Below are 25,828 nucleotides of genomic sequence, written 5' to 3'. Positions count from 1 at the left end.
TCCCTGGGGGATTATTAATACTTTTCTTAGTACATGTGTGCAGCACACAGTGTTGGAGGTGGAGAATGTACGTCTCTTGGAGCTTTGTACACTGGAGACTCAGGTTTGCAATCAGGGTCTCACTGTGACGCAGTCTTGTGAAGATCTCCATCCCCACAGTGTTCATGGTGTGTAAATACCACACTTTTTATCCTTCTGTCTGTCGATGGACACAGGGCAGCTTCCCAGGTAGCATGTGAGGTAAAACAAATGAAGCTTAGACACATAATTCGAAAGAAAATGTAAAATAACTAGAGAAAAAAGAGAAGCCATGACAGAAAAGTGACAGAAAGATTATCACAGATGAGAAAGGGGTCAGGCGGAGAGGGGCAGGAACATGGGGGATAAGGAGGGTGAAGATCCCAGCATGGTATATGTGCTCTCCAGCTGTCACAAAACTACTTTGCTAAACAAACAACACACACACACACACACACACACACACACACACACACACACATGAATTTTAAAAATCACTAGTAATCCTCCAGTGAGAATGATGTACTGAGTAGACACTGTGTTGTATATTTCAAGTATTACAAAACAATTAACGTTTAACTAAAATAATAAACATTGCCATCTGTAAAAGCTGCTGATCATTTTCCATTGTTTCATAAATACAGATCTTGCATGAAACCATAATTGTCTAAAATCTTGGTTTTTAGGATTTCATCCACTGACCGGCTCAGCTGGGATCCCGTCACACTTCAGACTTGTATCAGGACCTGGGGTGAGGTGCTGAATCCCCCGATCCTCTACCCACACTGTGTAGGAACCCATTGAAGGAGCAACCTCGAAATCCCTCTAAACTGTGGGGATTCCCATCCCTTTTGTTTCTACACTACACTGAATTAATGGAAATTATCAATTTTTCCATTCACACAGATCAGTAACATGACAGTAGAAAACTAACAGTTCCTTCCTGTTTTCTTTCTTTAAAGGAGGAAAGTTATTTTTGCTCAACACACTGTCTGGATGATTGACAGAAATCTTAGGGACAAACAGCTGCTTCAAAATAGTAAAGATTCCATTTTATTAGTTTGTGTCTAATAGTTTTCACTTTTTTGTTCTTCAGTCATGGTTTTAGTATTTTAAAAGCCAGTTCATTGATTTATAGTTTCACATCATCCAGAAAAAACCCTGATTATGTGACTTTTCTAATGAAGTTAACTGGCCCTGTTTATGCCATGAGTAACCATCAGAGTAACCAGGATTCAGAGTCATGCTGGGAGCATCGTGTATGCTTGGTGTTTCTTAAGTGCATTCATTTGTGAGGTACAAGTGGTTACATTTCAGCGAGAGCATGATGAACAAAAACTGCTTCATTACAAAAGATTGTTGAGGCCAAAGTTTAGGTTAAAGTTAAGGAAAATATTTAACTAAAGCATGTGAAACTAATCCAGTCTCTTTTCCACCTGTGAATGCATTGTGGTCAGGAGTCTTGTGTTACTAATCTTTCTGCATTTGTGACATTGTAATTATACATTCAGAAACAGAGAAAATGTACAATAGTGCTTCAGTAGGATTTACAACAGACTGAAAGGGCAAAGATTGCCATGTCAAATATTATCATTCTGATAATGAGATTTCCAGTACTTGTCATTAGGAGGTTGACTGTAGTCAAGAAAAATGCTTCTCTTGTTAGTAATTTCCTGAAAGCCTTCTTGACTTTCTTGTTCCTCAGGGTGTAGATGAGAGGGTTTACCAGAGGAGAGACCACACAGTAGAACATGGAGACCACTTTTCTAATGGTGAAGTTGTACTTGGCTGGAGGGAGGACGCAGGCAAAAATAATGGCGCCATAGTAGATGGTGACTATGGTCAAGTGGGAGAAACAGGTGGAGAAAGTCTTCTTCCGAGCCTCTCAGGAAGACAGCCTGACCGCAGTGGCCACAATATTGCCATAAGAGGACACGGTGAGAAGGAAAGAGCTTAGAATCACAACTGAGGTGCATGTGTAGTCCAGGGCTTCTACGAAGAACATGTCTGAGCAGGAGAGTTTGAAAATGGGGTCTGAGTCACAGAAGAAATGGTTGATCTTCTAAGGGCCACAAAAGTTTGGGAGAGAGACAAATATAGTGGGTAGGACAGGAGCAAAGAAGCCTTCCAACCCAGGACCCAGCTGAAAACTTGAGGCAGATCTGAGCATTCATGAGAAGCGAGTAGTGCAGAGAGCTGCAGATGGCCACATACCCATCAAATGCCATTGTGGCCAGTAGGGTGCATTCTGTGGCTCCTGTGGAAGCAGTGTTGGGTAATACATCCAGGAACAGAGATGATGATGACCGTGGAGAGGCAGATGTCTAGCAACTTAAATACCATGGTCTTGATGTACCAGATCTCTAAGAAGGACAGGTTCCCTAGGAAGATGTACATGGGTGTCTGGAGTGTGGATTCCATGAGAAAAATGAAAATAATGAGGGTGTTTCGCATGAGGAAGAGTAGGTACACAGTGAGAAAGGTGACAAAGCATGAGAATCCCAGGAGAATGAACTCTGTCACTGTGGTTTGGTTTGCTCCATCCAATACCTCATCTGACCAGATGCTGAAGGATTCAGTAATACCAGATGGTCACAGATGGCCAAGGAGGTAAAAAAAAAAAAAAAATTGAGCGTTTTAATTTATTTATTGCCCGATAATGGAAAGTAATGTGCCTCAAAATCATGATCTGTATTTGTCTCACCACCTGACATAAATCATCATATTTGATTTTAACATAATTCTCCAATAAAAATATTCTCATAATCCACACTGTATAATAAAGGAGCTAAAGAAGCAAGTAATTTTTCCATCATTGATCAGGTTTAGCAGTGCTGCTGGGTACTGAGCCAATAGTTACAGTGGGTTTTTCTGTAACAGCAAGGCCTGGCACTTCAAGGCAGACATGTGCCTAACTCCAGAGGTTTGTGGGGCATTAGAGATGCTGCAGGTCCAGGAGAGAGCACTTGGTCCTCCTCTTCTCTGCAGATCCCTGTAGTGAGACTTCTATCTGCAAATTTAACTTCATGGTCCTTTGGTTATACCATCAACTGAGGCTTGCTGGGTATTGATGGGCATTACCCCTGAATGCGAAGCACAAAACAGAATTGGAAATCACAATATATTTCATTTTACAACTAAAGTTTCACATTTTTGGCTTGCTTTTGCAATCATTACATCCACTTGTTTTCTTTACTGGTTAAAAACAGTTACCTAAGAACATTTTACAAGATGGCAGGCATCTTTAGAGAAATAATTCCCAATGAGGGTCTTCATGTCCTTTTGTGACAGTATATCCACGTAAGTATTAAGTAAAAATTCATGCAGCTATATAGCATGTTCTTGCCAAGGTAGGATGTATTTTAAAATTACACAAAGATCTGCTGTAATGGCACAGACTTGAAGGTTTCTGTCGCCCAGTGCCAAAGCACACAACTGAACAATGAAATCTGCTGGGTTTCCCAGTGTAAGCTTCTTCTAAATCTCCACACAACTCTTAAGTCACCCAACTCTACTGCAGTTGCACACACAAGATTCAGCCTCAGTGCCCACACTGTCTTTGGTGCACAACTGACACAATGGAGAACGTTCCAAGATGCAGACCTTGGAAACCATGAGTCCATGCTCTGCGTTGCTAAGCAGCATTCATGTGGATGGTGGTACTTTGTCTCCTACATGAACCTATAAATGATAATTTCCAGGCAACGTTAGGCCTTGGTTACACTCATACAACTAATAAAAGATAAATTTCTCAGTGTACTCCAGATTTCCAAAATTTTGAAAGATATGAAAAATGTGTAATTTAAGAAATTGCATCATTTATGTGAAATAATAATCTAATGTTTAAAAGGGTTTTTCTATTTTTGCTCTTCAAAATAGCATTAATATTTATGATTTGCATATAAGGTCAAAGGTACATTGTTAGTCTGAAAGTGACATTCCATGGCCATTTTGTCTTTTCATTATGAAAAAGAGAAACGTTTCTTTTCAGAAAAGAACACAACTAGATTGTGAAAACAGAATCAGCTTATAGTCGCCACCTTCTTAAAAAATATTAGCATTTTCTAATTTTCTCTTCAGTCACAAAAGGATTTCACATTTTTGCATTACACATAATATTAAAAAAGATTGAGAAACAGACAAAATAAATTCTATTCTAATTAAATTAATACTCATATAAAGTACAACTGTCCTCTGAGATTATTACCAGCTTTGTGGTTTTAGTTTGCTACCTGGTATTAGCCCTACACCCCTTGTGAGTTCTGAAGGACCCAGCCTCCCACTAAGAATGCTCCATTCAAAAGAGCTCTTCTGTGTGGACCCTGAACCACTCCCAACCCCAAGCCGGCTATGGAGCCAGGCAGGAAAACCTCCTCCGTGTACTCACTTTCTGTGTTTTGCTTTGTCAGTGTTTGGAAACATATTCTTGTTAGTTAAATATTCGCTTGATTCTTTTCAGCAAAGATATGGATTGAAATCCGCTGAGTTCAGCCAGCTCTTCAGCAGGAACAGATGTCTTCTCCCTGCTGGTTTCCTGCTGACCAGGCAGCAGGAACACTGTGGTAAACATGGAAGCCTTCGAGTATATTTAGTCATCCACTGTTCCTGTGGCCATGTGGAGGGAGAGTTAAGGGCCAGGATCCCTGGTGAAAAATCTTATGATTCCATCAGCCTAGAGCCTGAGGGGGTGCTGTTCACTTGGGGACATCTTCCTGGCAACCCGAGGACTTCCTGCTGGTGAGGTTGGTGTGAGCTCTCTTCAGGAGGAAGAGGAGAGGCCAGGGAGGCTTAGAGATGTCACCACAGGGCATGAAGGGGACTGCGTCATGTGTGGCTTCATTAGCTGCCTCTACCGGTGATGCTCACTCTGAAGTACAGGAATGAAAAATTGTCCCTTGATATTTCAGCCACCAAGGTATTGTCACTGAATCATACCTCTCACGTTCACAGAATAAGCTGGGTTAGAGTTCCAAGGTCTTCCTGTAAGGTCACAAAACTACAGGACAACAGACATCATTGGGGAATTTCCACACTTTAACTATGAGCACAGAAGCATCTGTAGCAGAGAAAAGACCCAGGCATTTTACAACTGGGATGCAGAATTGCAGAGAGTACATCAAGGTTATAAAAGGGACTTTTCATTTGTCTTGCAGGGATTTTTTTTTCCCCTAGCACTTCAGTTTAATTTTTGGAAGAAGTTTTAACTCTAATTCTTACATAAAATATCCCTTTTTACCTGGTGTTTGCTTTTTAAATTAAAGCCCTTATTAATTAATAATACTTTTAAAAACCACGAATCTATTAATTCCACTAACTCCTCCTTATTTTAGCCAGGGCAGTGTGTTTGTACTGAAATTTCTGTCTTTCATAGTGTTACTTTTTCTTCTTGTATTTTGTTTTGTTTGTTTTTGAGACAATGTCTCACTACATACTTCAGTCTTGCCTTCACCACTTGATGATCCTCCTGCCTCAGCTTCTCCAGTGCTGAGATTATAGGCGTGTACCATCATGTCTTTTATTGACACCTAAACTTAAAAAGAGGATATAAAAATACATGAATGTAAGGCTTGCATGAAAGATTCTTAGTCATTTAGAGAAGAGCTTTAGATTCATATCGGGGGAGGGTATGTTATTTACTGTGTCACCTTGCTGAGTATGTGAAGGTGTATAAAGAAACTCACATTTGGGGCTGGGGATTTAGCTCAGCAACATAAGCACCTGCCTTGCAAGCATGTGTTTGTGAGTTGGATCCCCGGTACCAAAAAAATAATAATAATTAGAAACTCACATTTCCTTAAAACCCTTTTTACTACGTTATTGTCTTCATGGTTGCCTTGAAACTTCTTACATACAGAATGAGATCCACAGTTCTGGCTGGGCCCCTGCTTTTTATCAGAGCCCTGCTTACACAGTGGGTGGGTGTCAGGTGGCATGGTTGTTCATAGTCCTGTGACAAAGTCCTGATCTTCCAGCATGGACATCTCACGCCCTCTCCTGCTTGTCACACAAATAATTCTACTGGGGTTTAATCATATTCCTACATGTTCAGTCCTTGAAGGAGACACATTTGGGCATTTCTTTCTTCTGAGCTGCATGATATCTCATGAAAGAACTCCTTGAAAAGAAGCCTTGCTAAAAATTTGATATAACCAAACTGATAATGCAATTAATAAATAGAAAGATAATTCTATCCTTATTTGTAAGTGGGTAGTATTCTATTACATGTAGTTACTATATTTTCTTTATTGAAGTATCCGTTGACAAGTCTGCAGGCTGATTCCATGATTTAGTTATGAATTGTGCTGCTATAAACATGAGTATTCATATATAGCAGTAGTATAATGACTTAAATTCTTTGTGGTCACATGTAATTTCTAAATTTAATCCTTCAACAACTCTCTAAACTTATTTTCATAAGGGTTGTATTAGTTTATATTCTCACTAACAATACAGGAGGGTTCATTTTTCACCACAGCCTCACCAGCATTTATTATTCGATTTCTTGACAATCGCCATTCTTTTTGGGTATAAGATGGAGACATTTTAGGGAAATGGATACACCCCCAAAATACAATGCTGAGTAAATTAACTAGTCACATACGTTCAAACACCATATAGTATTTCTGATTTGAGTAAGGCCAAGTACAAGCAAAGACTAGGAGGAGGTAGGGGTTGGATCTCTTGCAGAAGGGAAGGGGTCCAAGAGATCAAGGTCAAGGAGCAATGGGGAGGAAAAGGAAAAACAGCAGAATAAAGCTGTGCCATTATGGGATCGCAATGTCCTCAGGGATTGTAAACATCATATACTGTAAGGAGACACAGATTAATATCAACAGGAAAGAGAAGTAGAAAGGGGAAAATACAGGAGAAGAGAGAAAGTGGGGAGAGGGGGGAGGGGATTCAAGAAAAGAAAGACATTGTATTCTACACATGCAGTCAATCCATGTGAGTGTGATGCACTGCCAACGTGTACTAATGAAATTGATAAATAAATCAATAGATCAGTGAGTTTACAGAACATGCTAATAGAAAGCTAGCTGAACCAAAAAAATGTAAGCCAATTATGAATGAGTAGCACAGTGAAGAATTTATATCTGTGAATAAGTAACAAATAGAACTCCAGGAGATTAAAACAAAACTACTGAAATTATAGATGAAATGATCATAAGAAGACAGTGTCAGATTAGAAGAAAGAGAAGACAAAATAGATCACCAAACCTAAGTGTGAAGTTTAAAACCACTGAACCCAAACTCCAAAATATTTGCCAAGATATTCTAGAGGAGACAAGGAAGGCACCAATGCCCAAAGTCCAGTGGGAAGCATATATCAGAATACATGAGCAAGGGAGCAGAAGGCAAGACAATGAATCAGTGACATAAAAAGGACACAGTGACTGGGAAAAGTTAGTAGTTTTCAACCATCATTCTCCTTGTAAATGTTCATGGTCCTCAGTCGCAGATTGGCAGATCAGTTCACAAAATCTAACACAATGGTATGCTGTTGGCAAGAATCACACTTTACCCCAAGCTCACAGGCTGCAATTCAAAGAATAGAAGAAAATATTGCTTCAAATGGGAGCCCCAAAATATGGGGACTAGTTCTATTTTCATACAAATTGACTTCAAATCAGTAACTCATCAGAGAGGCAAGGTAGAACTATTCATCCTTCCAGGTTCATGAATCTCAACAGAGAAGCATAAGACTTAAAAACAAGTACTCCTGCCTGTCCAAGGTGACCTTTACTGAATGGGAAGGAAGTGAAATGGGTAAAATGATGGGCTCAAACTGTGAACAGTTGATTAAAATGTGCATCTTCAGAAAAGACACAAATAGCTGAATAAATTAAGAAATACAATGCAAGATATAAAGCAGCAATTCAGCATAGAAATAAATATTATAAAGAATCAAATTGGATGTAGATATTAAAGACTCAACAAATGAAGTTAAAGCAAATCAATACAAATGCCAACACACTGGAGGGCTGAAGACCAGGCTGATAAACTTGATCGTACTAAGACACTAATAAAAAAATAAGAATTTGGGAGAATTCTGGTTTATATAGGACACAGTTAAGAATTCAAAATTAATAAATTTAACAACAGAATTGTGTGATGACATACAGCATGAAAGCTTAGGACATTGTATTCAATTGAATAATGACCCAAGACTGCCAATTTAAGAAAAGATAAAGACATTCAAATATTTTATAGTACCAAATATACATAGCCAAAAAAACACCAAGTTATGTTAATAGTTAAAATTCCAAAATATAAAACAAGAAATATTTCAAATTGCAAGAGTATAATGTCGATTCATTTATAAAAGCAAACGCATGCAAAATAACTGCAAATTTCTCTGTAGAAACTCTAAAAGACAAGGCACAGAATAATGTAACCACTGAGAGGAGATAACTGCCTATTCACATTACTGTATCTAAAAACATTATTCTTGAGAATCCAAGAAAAAAGTAAAATATTTTCAGGAAAATATAAACTAAAGTTATGGTCCATGAAATATTACAGAAGATCCTTAAAGGAACCCTAAACAATGAAAAGTAAAAGTAAATAATTATGTAAGAGTTAAGAAAAAACCTAATCAGACTATAGAAGGTCTATCAAATATCAGGAAATAGTACATAGATTTTCATGATGATACAGAATATAAATCTTAGTTCTTCAACTAGATGAAACACACTGTAGAAATGAATGTTTTAAAAAGTAAACTATTTTCCTGGCTGAAAAAATGTTCTCACAAGCAAAGACCTGTGCAATCTGAAAATAAAACAAATTTGTTTCATGCAGATGGAATCAAATGGAAGCAAGAATCACTCATCTCGTATCTGACCAAGAAGACTTCAAGACACAATTGGAACAAACAAGCAGCCATGTTACTGTCACAGAAACATCTGCAGAGAAAATAGAAAACAGGAAATGTATGTGCACTGAACACTGGTGTGTTCAGTTTCCTAGGACACATACGAACTGGAGAAAATGAATACATAGATCCCATGTAGCAATTGTACATGGCTTTAACATGTCACCCTCAGCAGTTCACCCACAAGAAAAGTTCTCGAAGAAATGTGGGTTCAATTACCTCTCAGGTAAAAAGCACTTAATGGACATCAAAATATTTTATTCAAAAATGCAGAATGCATGTTCTTTCTAGCATCTGATGCAGCTTCCTTGTAACTAGATCCTATTGTAGGACATAACCAATAAAATGCATAAATATCTTGCTGGCAGATCATAAAGAAGTGAAACTAGAAATCCGCATTATAAGAATTTATAGAAACTATACAAATACACGGATAATAACCAGTTCAACTTTGAGTGATCAATGTGTCATTGAAAAACATTATTAACCTTTATATCACAAACTTTCTATACACAAATGATAATTGAAACTCACCATTGCAAAATGGAAATCTTTGTAAAAATTCTTGTGAATTCGAAATAATAGAGCCAGTAAGGAAAACAGCAGGAAGGTTCCTCAAATTTCTAAAGTAGAAACACAGCATAACCCAGATATCTTGCACAATGGTACACACCTACAGGAGATAAATAAGCATACTGTAGGGTCCCTCCCACACACCCATGCTTATGGTGGTACCATTGACAGTAGGAAATTTATGTGTGTCTGATTTATTTCACATAAAAGTATGGTGTAAGGTGCCTCTGTTTACCTAGAAGTGTCTTAAGTTTATCTTTCCTAATGGCAGAAGAGTAATCCATTAAGAATCACAATGTATTACATACGAATTCCCTATAATGAGTGTGATCATAATGTACATTAAAAGCATACCAATAAAACTAACTAAAAAAATAGAAAACTTATGGACCCATGCTGCTTAGGATCCAACAAAAGATTAATGCATTTAGAATATGTGATCAGTCAGTATTATTTAGGCAAAAGCATAATGAAATCATTTCTATTGGATATGTGGAGGCAAGTAAAGGTCATCATATTAAGCAAAATAAACTGGACTCAGAAACAAATTTCGGTACTTGTCCTAATATATTTACTCTACATAGATATTGTGAGGTTAGAATAACGTGTAGTAGTAGGCAAGTAGAAAGAGAATAAGGATAACGGCAGGAGTTTGAGTAGTTGAGTGAATGACTTGATCTAAATATGTGATATAAATATGTGAATTTACCAAGGGAAATATAAATTGGTAAATTTAACATGAACTAAGAAATATAGTAAAAATTAAACCAATCTCCAATAAAATCTAGCATTAAACATGGAAAAGTAGAGAAGAACACACTAAACTGAAAATTAACAAAATTAAAGAAATAATGAAATACTCAATAATTAAAATGTAAGTCTAAAAATAGAACTAAAGGATTGTTGTTTCAAAAATATTAAAAATTTAAACTATTAGAGCAAAAAAGAATTTTCAAGCTAATTCACAGATGAAAAAACAGGCAATGTAATTTATACTGAAGGATACAAAGAATGAAAAGAACCAACTCTGAACAAGCATTTCAACACATAGAATACTGAGATGCAGGCAACTCCTTAACCCAGGAAATAACGTGTCGTGGAATTTCAGAGAAAGAACACAAAGCCTAATCAGACCCATGAAGAGAAACAAGGTTAAACAAGTAGCAATAATCTTGTTTCACAGCTTAATTCTACAAAATATTTGACCTGAACAAAACTACACTTGCATTTCCAGGTTCATTCTCTGCCTATGAGGATGAATACTGGAGATTGCACTGAATTGGAAAGACCAGGGGTACAGACAGGATTGTTCTGTGGAATTTGTCCCAGGGATGCCAGCAAGGACACGCATCAAGTACTTTGCACTTCACTTCAAACGAGTCAAAGACAAACAATGATCATTTCAATCAATGCATAAAAATATTTTCAAACAATTCGGCATCTCTGTATGGTGAAAAACAACCTCAACAAATTACAGAAGGCATAAAAGGGACATATCTCACCACTGTAGAAACCACAAGAGTCACATCCATAATTTATACAACATCAAATGAATGAAAAAGAAGAAGGTTACAAAATGCAAAGCATACAGATTTTTATTAATGCTACAGTTTGAATTTATAACTTCTTTAATATCTGAAAACTTTAGATAGGATCCTGCTTCGGACTGCTGTGGCCCAAATCATGACAGTCCTTCTGTGCAGTCATTGGCCTCCTCTCCTGGCCTACAGAGTAACATAAGAAGTTTTCTCTGACTGTACACACATGATGTGTTCTATTTTGTTAACTTTCTGACAGGTATCCTTTTTAGTTAAATGTTCCTTTAATTCTTCTTGTAAATACAGTTGTGCATGGCAATACTGACTTGAGTTTGTTTATAAAGAAGAAGACTTCCCTCAGCTGTACTATGGCCTAACGCAGCACCTGCGCTGTGCATAAACACCAACTTCTTTACCTTTTTCAGGTGTCCTTGCTCCCAGTGTCCAGGCATCTGGGAAAGACAAGGGCAGCGGTCCCCCCAGGTGAGAAGGATTGCGATTTCATCAGCCTGGGCCTCCAGGGCATCTCCACATGGGGAGCAGCCCAGGGTCTCCCTGAGGCCCAGGTGAGTGTCAGTGAGCTGGCACAGACAAGAGCAAAGGGCAGGAGCAGAACTGCCATTCCAGGGGCTGCAGGGATTGTATACTGTGTGGCTTCTTTGCACCCACTGCCTATGCATCACCCTTAAACAGGAGAGCAGAAATTGTCCTCTGATGTCTCAGCCACCACAGGTATGACCACAAACTCATACTCTGCATCAATACTGCAAAGATTTCTTCTAAAATCACAAAGAAAGAAAATAAAAGAAATGTGAGATCGTCACCTTTTCACAAAAAAAAAAGAAAAAAAAACACACACACAAGATTCAGTGTTGTGCAGATGCACATGAACCAGCTCCCCATGATCAATGTGATTGTCTTGTACTGCAGATGTATGCTGATAAAAGCAAATGGTTTAAAAGTCATGTTAATAGAGCACAAACTAGAGCAACAGCTATGGAAATCAGTCTGGAAATTCCTCCAAAATGAAAACAAGAAATTCCCTTTAACCCAGATATTGCCCTTCTAAGGTCTCTTCCAAAAGTCTTAAAACCCTAATATTACACTAATCTCTGCACACCCATATTCACAGCAGCAGAGTTCATAAAAACTTTTTGGAGCCTCCTGTATGTTCATCAACAGATGCATGGATAAAGAAAACATGGCATTTACACACACGGAAGTGTTACTCTGCCGAAGGAAAGATAAACCTGATTCATTTGTAGGAAAGTGAGTGCACCTGGAGCCCATAATATTGGAGTGAAGTAAAACACACAGCCAAGCTTAAACATCACATGATATCTTTTATATGAGAAACCCCAAGTAAAAGTGAAGATCAAAATGAAAATGGACAATAGAAATGGGGGATCTTTCATGAGGCGAGGGGGTTGAAGAGGTGGAGGGATGAGGAGTAGAGGGGAGGGGATGAAAATAGAACAGAGATGTGTTATACACGTGCATTAACTCCACATGATGAATGCAATCATTATGTAATGCAAACAGGTATTAGCAAAAAGTAAAAATAACTGAAAACAATCAAATGCTTTAATGAGCATAGGATAATAAGGATATTATTATCCAGGATAATAAGAAGAGGGCTCAGATATTTCACCAATAAGACATAAGTAGGCATGCTCAGAATGTGTAAAAGGTTTAAAAGGGGGATATTGGTGATTTTAAAAGGAGAAAAAGGTACAATAGAGTAAAGAATGTTCAGTTGTCATCCACCTATATACAGTGACAAGAGAATTGAGAAAATACAGGCAACATTATTAAACTGAGTAAATTTAAATGTATTCAATTTTTCAAATTTTTAAACATAATTTTTGATATAAATTGACGAATTATAGTTGAATACATGCATAAGAAGACACTAAAGTTATTATTTTGAGTCAAATAATCACATAAAGCTAAGTGACACATAGATCATCTCAAATATTCAAATTTTTGTCACAAGAACATTTGAAATTTCATTTCTTAGCAACATTGAATGGATCTTTTCAATGATTATTCATTAGCTGTTCTCACCATGCTGTGTAGCAGATTCAGAAATCACACGCTCCTCCTGCTAGTGGGACCCTCCTGTTCATTGCCCATCTCCTCCTCCCCTTTCCAAGAGCATTGTAGTTACCAATCTACATTATGGTCCTTGAGTTTGCTTGCTTTAGGTTGTATATTTCAGTGAAAATGTCAGATACTTTCTTTTACTTATTTCTTACCATAACCTTGTCAGCTTCCATCGATGTTGTCATGAAATACAGAATCTTGTGTATATTGCATGGTGGTTAGAAACTCGTACAGTATATGTAATAGATGACATATTTAGCCTTTAGCTCATTGACAGAGCCTTGGGTTAATTCCTTTATCTTTGCCATTCTAACACTGCAAAAAACATGGAAACCCAGGCACATCTTTCACATACCAACTTCATAGTGGTTAGATAAATACACATAATAATGCTGATCATATGGTAATTTTGTATTTATATTTTGAGGGCATTTTAGGTTGTTTTCATAATTGCTTTAATATTCTTTTTGAGATATGGCTTCCCCAAGTAGTACAGTTTGACCTTGAACTCACTTACATAGCTCAGGCTGGCCTCTAATAGGTGGTGACCCTCCTGCCTCCGTCCCCCAAGTGCTGAGATTACACACATGGGCCACCACGCCTTGGCAATACCATCATAATTTACCAACCAGGTAAGCAAGGAACACACATTCTCATCTGCACATTCTCATCACTATTCAGCTTTTGAGTTTTTAAAGTAACAATGATGTGTCATTGTGGTTTTAACTTATATGTACTTAATTTTTCGTGATGTTGGTCATGTTTTAAACTGTGTGTTGATTTGGATTGCATTGACTCTGTACAAAAGTTTCAGGAGTAAGGGCTTTTTGGCAACATTGGTTTGGCCTGTCCAGAAGAAGGGAAAAGAGCTAGAGAAAATGGTAGTAAAATTCGCATGAAACCAGAAGAGACTCAGAATAGTAAAAGCAATCTTGAGCAAAAGAACAAGGAGGCATCACAGCACCTGACTTAAAGTTATACTGAAAAGCAACAGTGATAAAAATGTCAGGGTATTGGCACAAAACAGACTTGAAGATCAATGAAACAGAGTAGAGAGTGCAGAGAATCCCAGGCACATTCACATGTTTGATATTAGACAAAGGGAGCAAAAACATGTCAGAGAAATGATAGCATATTCAACAAATAGTAATGGAAAAACTGGCTTTTTGCAAAAACATGTCAGAGAAATGATAGCATATTCAACAAATAGTAATGGAAAAACTGGCTTTTTGCAGAAGATTGAAACTGGACTCTTGTCATCATGTACTAAGTTAAAATAAAATTCTATGAAATATCTGAACATTAAAGTAGAAAATATATACTGGAAGATGATACAGGTAACAAAGAAAAAAAGCAGGATTCAACAAATGAAATTATATCAAATTAAAAAAAACTGCAGAACAAAGAAATCAATTAGTAGAGTGAAGAGACTGCACAAACTGGAAACATTTGCCAGCTGTTCTCCACACAGATTACTCATATATAGAATATATAAAAATCAAAACCGCTAAATCAAAACTCACTACCTAAAATAATAACCCAATCACAAATTAAACAAGTGAAATGCACAGACGTTTCCTAGAAGTGTAAATGGCCAGCAAAAATGCAAACATTTTCAGCATCTCTGTTTATTAAAGAAATGAAAATTAAAGTACCAGTAGGAATTCATCTTACTGCAGAGAGGATGACCATCATTGAGAAGCCAAAAACTCACAAATGCATATGTGGCTGCAATGAAAACAGAGCCCTTCTATGTTGCTGGTGGGAACGTGATCCAGTACAGCCATTATGGAAATCAGCATGGAAATTTCTCAAATTAGTAAACTTAGAGATTCCACATGAACTAAGGGTTCTCCTTCTTGGTATCTTTCAAAAAGAGCTAAAGACATTATACTACAAGTGATGCATACATATCAGTGTTTACCGTAGCACAATTCGTTATTACTAAATCCTATGAGCAGCTTATGTTCTCATCAGCAGATGAATTAATAAAGAAAATGTAGTATCTATACATGCTGGTACTCTAATGAATTATAATCAAGGATAAATTTGAAACATTTAGGAGAAAATGAATACATCTGGAAAGTCTTGTGTGAAATAAATCAGAAACACAAGCTTAACTATGTGTAGTCTCTGTTTTGAATAAGGAAAGCACACACAAGGAGCACAATGAAGACAGGTCAGAAGGAAGCAAGGCACAGAGCTCTTGCAAATGAGAAGAGTTTGGGAGGCTGAAGGAAAGGGGAGAGGATGTGAGGATGGGAAGTGACAAGGATTAAGATATGGCATCTACAGGACCCTAAAAGCCACAATAGATGTAAACAGTATAGGTCATAAACACGAGCTTACAATAATAATAACTATAATAATGGAAACATGGAGAGAAGATGAATAGGTGAAGGGAGGGAGGGAGGATGGGGTGGGGACTCTAAAAGGTGAGCTAGCAGTGTCTGTGCAGGTACCTGCTCAGCAAGACAAGTGTAAAATTCATGTGCTGCCAACATGCACTCATAGAATAAAAAATTCACAAAAAAAGCAAACCAAATTGGGTCAAAGACCTATATGTACATAAAGAAAATTTTAATCTACTGGGGAAAAATGGTGAAGCTGTTGAGGACAGAGCCTTAGGTAAACATTTCCTGAGCAGAACTATAATCTGGCCAAGCATGTGGGTGTAGGAGTTGGTGGCCTTGGTCAAGGGCTGGGATGAGGAGGAAGTTAGAAATCACTCAAAGCAGGTTAAATCATTTAAAGAAATTTTGTTAAGAAAAACACATACGGCCTATATAGCTGCATTTTGTTTTTTGTTTTTGTTTCCAATTTTTTATTTAAAGAAATAAAAGAAAATTAAAGAAAAAACAAAAGAAAAAAGTAGAATAATACAGAATTCAAAAAGAAATTAACACCATAAAACTATTAGTTGATACATTACATACTGTCATCTTAACAAGAGTTGTTAAAGGTACAAAATCAAAGCATAAAGAGTGGCTAGACACTCAAACATTGACAGTGCAAACCCTTCTGTTCAATGATCTAACAAATTTAGTAATATGGTCATCTATCTTACACAATACATACCATTATATCCTTTAGAGCACTTTTCTTCCCTTTCACTTTTACAATATCTATTATACTTTTTGGATCCCATTATTCTGTCATTTCTTATTAGTTTTTACACTAGAGAGACAATGTGATATTTACTAATATGAGTCTTGTTTATTTCATTAAAGGCCTCAAGATCATTCTTTTTATAGCTGAATAGTATTCCATTGTATAAAAATACCCCATTTTTTTCATCTACTCTGCGGTTGATGGGCATTTGGGTTGTTTACAAGATTTAGCTGTCACAAATTATGCTGCTATGAACATGAGTGCATATATATCATTGTGATGTGACCTTTTCAATTTTTCTGGAAAAATACCCAGGAGGGGAATAGCTGGATTGAATGGAACTTGCAATCCTAGTTTTTTGAGGATTCTCCATACTGATTTCCACAGTGGTTTCACCAGTCTTCACTCCCACCAACAGTGGAGAAGTGTTCCTTTTTCCCCACAGCCTCGCCAACATTTGTTATCAGTTGTTTTCTTGACGGCAGCCATTCTTCCAGAGATGAAATCTCAATGCTGTCTTAATTTGCATTTCTTGAATGACCAGTCATGGTGAACATTTCTTCATGTATTTATTTGCCATTTGTATATCTTCATCTGAGAACTATGTGTTCATCTTCATTGCCCATTTTTGGAGAGAGTCTTTGAATTTGGGGGGCTTGATGTTTTTCGGTTCTTTATATGTTCTGGATAGAAGTCCTTTGTCTGAGGGACTGTTGTATAAAATTCTTTCCCATTCTGTGGGTTTTCTTTTCACTTTGTTGGTGATTTCTTTGTAAGTGCAAAAAACTTTTTATTAATATGAGATCCCAGTCATTGATTCTTTGAAGTATTTCTTGTGCTGTTTGCATTTTTTTCATGAATTCTCCCCCTGTATCTCCAAGATTTTCACCTACCTTGTCCTCCAGTAGATTTAGTGTCTCTGTTTTAATATTTAGATTCTTGATCCATTTTACTTTAGGTTAGTGTATGGTGACAGGCATGGGTCTATTTTCAGTCTTTGGCATGTGGAAAGCCAGGTTTTCCTACACCATTTATTAAAGATGCTTTTTTTCCAGTGAACATATTTAGCCCTTTTGTTAAATACCAGGTGGCTGAGTGTTTTTGTAGTAGTGTTGGCATCTTCTAATCTGTTCCATTGATCCTCAGGTCTATTTTTTTTTTGCCAGTACTATGCTGATTTTACTACTGTGGCTTTGTAGCATAGTTCAAGTCAGGAATTGAGATGCCTCCTGTCTTGCCTTTGTTGCCCAGAATTGCCTTTGCTATTCTAGGTTTCTTCTGTTTCAAGATGAATTTTAGGAATATTTTCTCTAGATCTGTAAGGTATGTTAGTGGTATTTTGATTGGGATTTTGTTGAATCTGTCTAACAGTTTTGGGAGTATGGCCATTTTCTCAATGTTGGTTCTTCCTAAACAAGAGCAAGGAATATCCTTCCATTTTCTAATATCCTCTTCAATCTCTTTTTTTAAGTAGTATAATTTTCAGGATATAGGTCTTTTAAATTCATGGTTAGGTTGATTCCTAAGTATCTGATTTTTTATATGCTATTGTGAAAGCTGATATTTCCACAACTTATCTCTCAGTGAGTTTTTTTGTTTGTGTACAGGAATGATAGTGATTTTTGAGTATTTTAATGGAGTTTTTGGGGTCTTCTATGTGGAGCATCATGTTGCCTGCAAATAATGATAATTTAATTTCTTCTTTTCCCTTTTTTTATTCCTTTTATTTCTTCCTCTTATCTGATTGCTCTGGCTAATATTTCCAGAACCATATTGAATAGGAGTGGTGATAGTGGACATCCTTGTCTTGTTCCTAATTTTAGAGTGAAGGCTTTCAGTTTTTGTTCATTTAGTATAATGTTGGCTGTTTGTTTATCATAGATGGCCTTTATGAGACTGAGGTACATACTGTCTATTCCAAGTTTCTGCAGAGCTTTTATCATGAAAAGGTGTTGGACTCTAACAAAAGCATTTTCTGTGTCTAGTGAAATGATCATGTGATTTTTATTTTTGTCTCTATTGATGTGGTGTATTACATTTATTAATTTGCAAATGTTGAACCATCCCTGCATTACTGGAATAAATACTACTTTGTCATGGTGTATAATCTTCTTGATGATTTGCTGCATTCTATTTGTCAATATTTTATTGAGAATATTTGCATCAATGTTCATTAGTGAGATTGGTCTATAGTTTTCTTTTTGGTTGAGTCTGTCTCTCTTTTTGGTATCAGAGTGATACTTGCCTACAAGAATGAGTTAGGGACCACTGCTTCTCTTTCATTTTCATTGAACAGTTTAAGGCTTGTTGGCATCAAATCTTGTCTAAATTTCTTACGGAATTCAGTAATGAATCCATCAGGATTTGGGGTTTTCTTTGTTGGTAAGTTTTTAATCATGGTTTTGATTTCAGTAGCTGATATTGGGTTATTCAAAATCGTTATATCTTCTTTATTGAACTTTCATAGTTCATATGTTTCTAGAAATCTGTCCATTTCCTCTGTGTCTTCCACCCTATGTGTGTAGAGATTTTCAAAGCAGGTGTTCATGATCTTTTGAATTGTCATGGGATCTGTAGTAATTTCTTTTTTTTTAGTCCTTATTGTGAAAATTTATTTTTTTTCTTTCTTTTTCTTCAGAAGGTTGGACAGGGGTTTATCAATTTTTTTATTGTCTCAAAACACCAGCTCTTTGATTCATTACTTCTTTGTATTTTTTTAAATTTCAATTGCATTAATTTTTGCCCTAATCTTTACAATTTCCTGTCTTCTATGAACTTGGAGTTCGACCTCCTCTTCCTTTTCTTGAAGCTTGAGATGTAGCATTAGGTTATTTATTTGTGTTCATTCCATTTTCTTGATGTGACTATTGCTACATATTTCCCTTTTAGGACTGCTTTCATTGGGTCCCATAGTTTACAGTATGTAGGATCTGCATTTTCATTGTAGGGTAGGTATTTTTTTATTTATTCAATTTCATCTGTAGCCCACTGGTTATTCAGAAGGTTGTTACTTAATTTCCATGTATTTATGCAGGTTTTGAAGGGGTTTTTGCCATTGATTTCCAATTTTAGTGTGCTATGATCAAATATTATGCATGAAATAATTTCACTCCCTTTGCATTTAGTTAAGAATGCTTTATGGGTTAATATATGGTCTGTTTTGGAGAATGTCTCATGTGCAGCTGAGAAAAATGCATATTCTGATGTGGTTGGGTGGAACACTCTATAAATATCCACTAAGTCCATTTGCTCCCAGGTATGATTCAGTTCTGTTATTTTTTGCTGACTCTTTGTCTAGTTAATCTATCTCTTTGTGACAATGGGGTGTTATGGCCTCCAATTACAATTTTGTTCTTGTGTATTTGGTTTTTCATGTCCGTTCTGTTTGTCTTATATAGTTGGATGTCCCTGTATTTGGTGCAAATATATTTATAATTGTTAGTTCTTCCTCTTGTAGTTTTCCACTTACAAGTATGTAATGGCCTTCTTTATCCATTTTAATCCTTTTAGGTTTGAAGTTCACTTTCTCTGCAAACAGAATAGCTACCCCTTCTTTTCGAGGGTTGCTATTGCATGGAATACTGTTTTCCATCCTTTGACTTTTAATCTATGTGTTTCTTTTTGAGTCATATGTGTTTCTTGTATACAGCATATTGTGGGATCCTGTTTCTTGATCTATTCTGTCAACCTGTTTCTCTTGATAGGTAAATTGTGCCCATTTACATTTATGGATATCACTGATATGTACTGGCTTGACTTTGCCATGTTGTGTTCCTATTGTTGGTTTCCTGCTTTTCTCCTTTGTTTAATTTGTGGTCCAGGCTGCTGGTTTCTTTCTGTTGTTATTCTGGAGATTGTAGTCATTTTTCTATCTATCTAGCATGTTGTGCAGTATGGTTTCTAGGGTTGGTTTGGTGGACATGAATTTCTTCAATTGTTCTTTGTCATAGAAGTATACTGTTTCTCCAGTAAATTTTAAAGACAGATTTTCTGAGTACATCAGTCTGAGTTGAAAGTTATTTTTTTTTAGGGCTTGAAGTACTTTACTCCACTCTCATCTTAACCTGAAGGTTTGTGCTGAAAAGTCTGCCATGATTCTAATAGGCTTTCCTTGATAGGTGAGTTGTGTCTTTTCTCTAACGGCTTTTAGTATTCTTTTTTTAGGTTATATGTCTGGGATCTTTATTATATGGGTGTAGATTTATGTTGGTTGTGCCTGTATGGTGTTCTGCATGCCTCACTTACCTGTATAGCAGATTTTCCCCCATGTTTAGGAAATTTTCTGCTATTACTTCTGAGAATAGTTTAGTTATGTCATTTGCATTGAATCCTGCATCTTCACTGATGCCTATTAGTTTTATATTGTTTCTCTTGGCATTATCTTGAAGCTGCTGGATTGTCACTTCATGCTACTTTGTTGTTTTTGTAAGTTCTACCTTTATTGATCGCTAATTGCAATCCTGTCCTCAAGATCTGAAATTCTATCCTCAGTTCATTAAAACAGTTTTGCCAGCTTTGAATAGAATTTTTTGTTTCTTGGATATCTCCTTGAATTAGTTTCATTGATTCTGCTTGTTCATTCAAAATTTCAATCAATTTGCCATGCTCCTGTGTTTTTTTTTTTTTATCTATTTCTTTTCTAGCTATGTCAAGTAACACATTTACTAAGGTTGTTATTTCTGTTTTTACATAAGACATTATTTCTAATTTGTTTTCTTTATAGCCTCATGGATTTTTTTCTTTTTCTTTTTTTTTTTTTTTTGTCTTTTTTATTTTTATCGGTACCGGGGATCAAACTCATGACCGCCTGCTTGCAAGGCAGGTGCTTATGCCACTGAGTTAAATCCCCAGCCCCGGATTTTTTTCTTTGCTTCATTTGCTATCTTTCCAGAGATTTCTGGTGTCTTTTAAAGTCCTTTATTTCAATATCACCTGTACTTGCTCCTGATGGACTGGATGTTTGTTATTGCATTTTGCCTTGTTATTTTGTCATTTTCACACCCCAATACTCTCAACTGTCTGTAGTGTGAATTTTAGAGTCCTACTGTGTGGTTGATGTTTGTCCAATTGCTGGGTACCACAATGTAGAGGAGAGCCAGTCACCTGAATTTCTCCCACAGGGCCTGTTGGATGAGTCCTGTATTCTTCCTGGGCTAACTAGTCTAGAAGTATTGATGTAAGTTAACTCTTAGTCCCTGCTGTTGCTATGTCTTCAGGTTGTTGTAGGTCACCAGATCTCCCTGCCTATAGTGTTTGTGTCAGCTGAGGCCCTTTTGTGTCACTGGGGTCTCATAAGCTCTTTTGATTTTCTCCAAGTTGGAGGAGGCCTTATTGGCACACCCCTCAACCTGTCTGATGTTCTCTCTGTGGAGGAGGGGATCACCCACTATCTTGCCAGGTTCGCCAAGGTCTTACAGTTGGGAGGAGCTTCACTTCTGCCCCTATTTACCCATTGCAGACCTCTAGTTTAGAGACAAACTTACCACCCTGATGGGAGCTAGCTGAGATCTTCTGTTTGGGTGAGGGGTTCCTGAGAACCCATCCACCCAGCATGTTAATCCACTGTATTCCAAGTTCTGGAACTATGGGCTGGATCCAAAGATCAACTGCAGTACTAAGTCCAGAAGGCAGGTGAGTTCCCTGAGGAGCAGGCCCGCAGGGACATCAGGGTTGTTCCAGGCCTGAGAGTCCAGGGGCAGGCCTACAGCAGAGGTCTGAGGCAGCTCAGTCATGCCTGGGTCATCGCAGGTGTCCTGGCAGAGGGGTGGGCTCATGGCAGCAGTCCCAGGGGACCCAGGAATGTCGGCCAAGGTGCAGGCCTCTGTATTTTGATCTATAAAGAATGTGGTGGTTTGTGCATGAAAACAGCCTGGGAAGACATGGGAAAATCCTAGTGGAAAATGTTTCCTTGTTTTTATTTTAATGTACAAACTTTACTGAGGTATGCTTTAGATACCCAATGATTTTAAAGCAACACTTCAGTGAATTTTGATACAGTTAGAGAGATCTGCTCCATACTGTGTAAATTCAGAATTCTGTCATCACTTAGTAAATAACCCCTTAGTATCTTGGGGGTCACTTCTCACTTGCTGCTCATCCTAGTCCTTGACAACTGCCTACATTTCCTGAGCCCATGCACTTGACAACAGTGGGAACTTGTATATAGGAACCTGTATTACACTGGACTTTGGTGTTTTCTTTTTATTCCCCAAGCATAATGTTTTAAGGTTTAAGTAGGTTATAGCATTGTTATAATACATAGCAGACCTTGGAGGACATAGATTTGCACTCCTAGATTTTAATTTTCATTCCACATATTTTGTGGTGCTTGCCTCCTTTTTCTTTCTTTTCTTTAATGGACTTAATTTAACACAATGACATTAGTGTGGTACAGGTTGCTGCTTTCTTCTCATATCATACATTTTTTTAAACCTTTCAAATACCACAATAAATGCAAACATTAAAGAAAACACTTAAAATCCACATACCATTTCTGATAAAAAAAGAAACTTGCCTAACTTAAATAATATTAAATGAATTCCAAAAATGGATTAAAGTTATAGCATATTAGTTTGTTCATTTCAGAGATCAAGTTGATTATAGTAACAATAAATCTATTAACCTATTTCTCCACTCCTCACATACAATCACCTCCTCACCAAATCCAGGGCTTACTCTTAATTAAGTCTAATAATTTATTGGTGACTTTATTTTCAAAATTTGCAACACATGTGTGACATGGCATATTTCCAACTAAATGGAATAAACTAACGTTACTATGTAGTGCTGTTGTATGGTTAGCAGGAAAATATATGTGAAAAACAGGCACTTTAAACATTGGAAGAAAAGAAAACCATTCTGAGATGATTACATGAACGGAAACTTAAAATATTATAGCGATAAGATAACTCAGCACCTGTCAGCCTCTCTATGTTATTCAGCCAACTGTAGGGCACGCATGCAGATACATGGAATTAGTGGCTGTGTTGCATGTAGTGGAACAGCACATCTGTGACACATTAGTGCATTATTCACTAATTCTCCAAAAGTTGGAAAATACATGAATTATCCAATACTGCTCTGAGAGAAGGGGTAGAACCTAAAAGTACTCCAGAGTGGAGGAAACATGAAAGGATGTGGTTTGCAGGAACACTTGGAAAGCTGTGTCAGATGCTTTCTTGAGAGCACAATTCAAAAAATGACAGGAATATCTTTCTAAGCAAGAGCTCAAAGCCAACAGTCATTAAAAAAATGTCAAGATGAGTAGATGAAGCAAAATCTCATAGGGATAAAACAATCACAAAAGATAAAAATAAAATAACTTTATTTTTCCCATAAAGAAGCACAGTGTTTTATGGTCTGTTTCCAAATATATAAAAATCCTAAATAAAGCAATGCAAATCAATAAACAGCAGTGAAAAGGTAATAAAATATTTCACACATAAAATTTAATAAAAACGTTTAACACTTGTTAAAATTTGCTCAGCCTGACAGTTAAATCTATGCATGTCGCAGCATAGAGGCATTTCGACTGGACTGAGGAATGGTGGCCCCAGGTGATCCAGGTGATTCCAGCTGGAATGATTTCTTCTGCAATCTCCTGTACGCTCTCAGGGGAATAAGCATCTCCTTTGAAGTCTTTTCTCCCAAAGGGAATATGTGGTACCTTTGGTTTTATTCCCAGGGCATTCTTGGGCCAACTCCAGCAGAGCCACTTAAACCACAAGACTCCCTGGCAGCTGCCCATGGATTCAGTGACCCTGCTCCACACAGAGCATGGCACCTTCCTGTTTCTCAGCCTAAGCAGCCAAGGAAGCTCCCTGCTCCTCCCTCCTGCTTCTCTTCACCTCCCCATCTGCCGTCCTTGCCTCTGTAAGTCTCTTTGACAGTCATGTCTCTATATTGTTCAGAGCTCTGAAGTGGCACCATGTGTGCAGCAGACTCAGTGTCAGGGCTTCATGATGTCAGAAGCATCTGCTGGACCCACATGGGACACAGAGGAGGGGACCCCTGATGGCCACCTCTCTGCCAGCCCTGGGCTGTAGTGAGCCACAGCACTGGAGCAGCTGGCAGCCTGGGGCAGAAGTCTGACTTCCTGTAGAGAAGCACTGGGCTTGCTGGAAGGCCTTAAGGACTCTGCTCAGGCATCCTGAATCCTGGGCTCTTCACTGGGAGAGTGAAAGATGAGGGCAGGCCCAGTGCACTGTGCCCTCTGGGGCTGCCGAGGGGCTCAGAGAGACGAGCCCTCCTGGGGAGGTCTCAATTTCCTTATGTCCTCATCTACGCTCCACTACTCAGCATGTGAGGGCAACCTGGGCTACTCCTGCCAAACTTGTGGGGCTGGGACACCCAGGTCCCAATCCTGCTCCTGTCCTAGATAATATGCTCCTGTCCTGCATATGTCCTGGATAATCCTGCTCCTGTCCTGGAGCTCCTCGAGGGTCCCATCCTACTGTAGAGTCAGAATAGAAGGCGACCACTAGGAACTAGGTCAGTTCCAGGAAGGCACTTGGACAGCTCAGGAGTCCTAAGACTATGAACCTCACTGGGCTTGGACCAACCCAGCTAATGCAGACCTGCTCTGTGCCTCCTACTCTGAGGAACAGCAAAGAGCAACCTGCTGTTGAAAGTTTAGAATCAGGGGTGTAAGGTTCATGTACTTCTTGACACATCCCCTCCAGTCATCAGCAAGTCTGATTTCCTGGGTATTCATGCTCCTCACCTCAGCACCCTGGAGGGGCTGAGGCAGCAGAATCACAAAAGCTCATGTCCAGCCTGAGGAACCTGGTCACTTAGCAAGAGTTGTGCTATAGCTTAGTAAAAAGCTGTGTCCAATCTTCAGTACTGAAAATGAGGGATATAAAATCATTTACCCTGAGAAACCTTCGCCCACCTGCTGGCTTGGAGACAGATGGCTAAGGCCACACCCTGCTGCCCTGTGTGGTATTGGAGCCGTGCTTCCTTGGCCATCCCAGAAAGTGCTCAGGCCCACACTGGGCCAGGATGAATAGATGTTGGACCCTACTGGTGACTCATGGAGGAAGAGCCCAGGCTCCCCTACTCTGTACTTCCTGTTCCCATCAGGTATACAAGTGCCTTCTCACACTGCTGACAAGTTCTTCCTTCCTTATCACTAAAAATGTGCACAAACTATTTTATGGGGATGCGTGAGGCCTGCGATTCATCTTCATGAGGGTGAGGATGCTCCTGTGGACCTGCTCGCTGGAGTCTCTGATCAAAAAGAGACACCTATTGCTCTGGGGTTGAGCCTGGCCATGCCTGGAAAGGAGGACCTCAGCAGGAGAGCGCTAGGGGCAGGAAAGGAAGTGGAGCTGGGCCTTCCCCTCCAGCGCAGGTGGAGTCAATTGAGTACAGAGCTGCGCACCTGAAGTGCGTTCCCTGTGTCCACTCTGCTCTGCCGTTCAGTCTCAGTGCTGTCCTGGGCACCTGCTTGCAGTTATTCAGTGCTTTCTTTCCCCTCCCATGCCTACTGCAGGACCATTTATTCCAGATTCTGTAATGGCTCTGGATGTATTACCGAAAAGAAAACCCGCACTTCTTCCTCTGCCTTGAATATACCAACCTAGGCAAAGTCACTCCATATGAA

At 38.2% G+C, this 25,828-nt stretch overlaps 1 pseudogene; it reads right to left on the bottom strand.

Moving 5' to 3' along the window:
* Positions 1-1,555: 1,555 nt before the first annotated feature.
* Positions 1,556-21,995, bottom strand: LOC106025628 (olfactory receptor 6B1-like; annotated as a pseudogene).
* Between the last annotated feature and the right edge of the window lie 3,833 nt (positions 21,996-25,828).

The sequence above is a fragment of the Cavia porcellus genome, unplaced genomic scaffold (assembly GCF_034190915.1).
Source record: "Cavia porcellus strain 051 isolate PalLab524CR breed Dunkin Hartley unplaced genomic scaffold, mCavPor4.1 scaffold_2, whole genome shotgun sequence".
NCBI lineage: Eukaryota > Metazoa > Chordata > Mammalia > Rodentia > Caviidae > Cavia > Cavia porcellus.
Note: the sequence above shows the minus strand (reverse complement) of the source record. Positions and strands in the feature narration are given on the sequence as shown.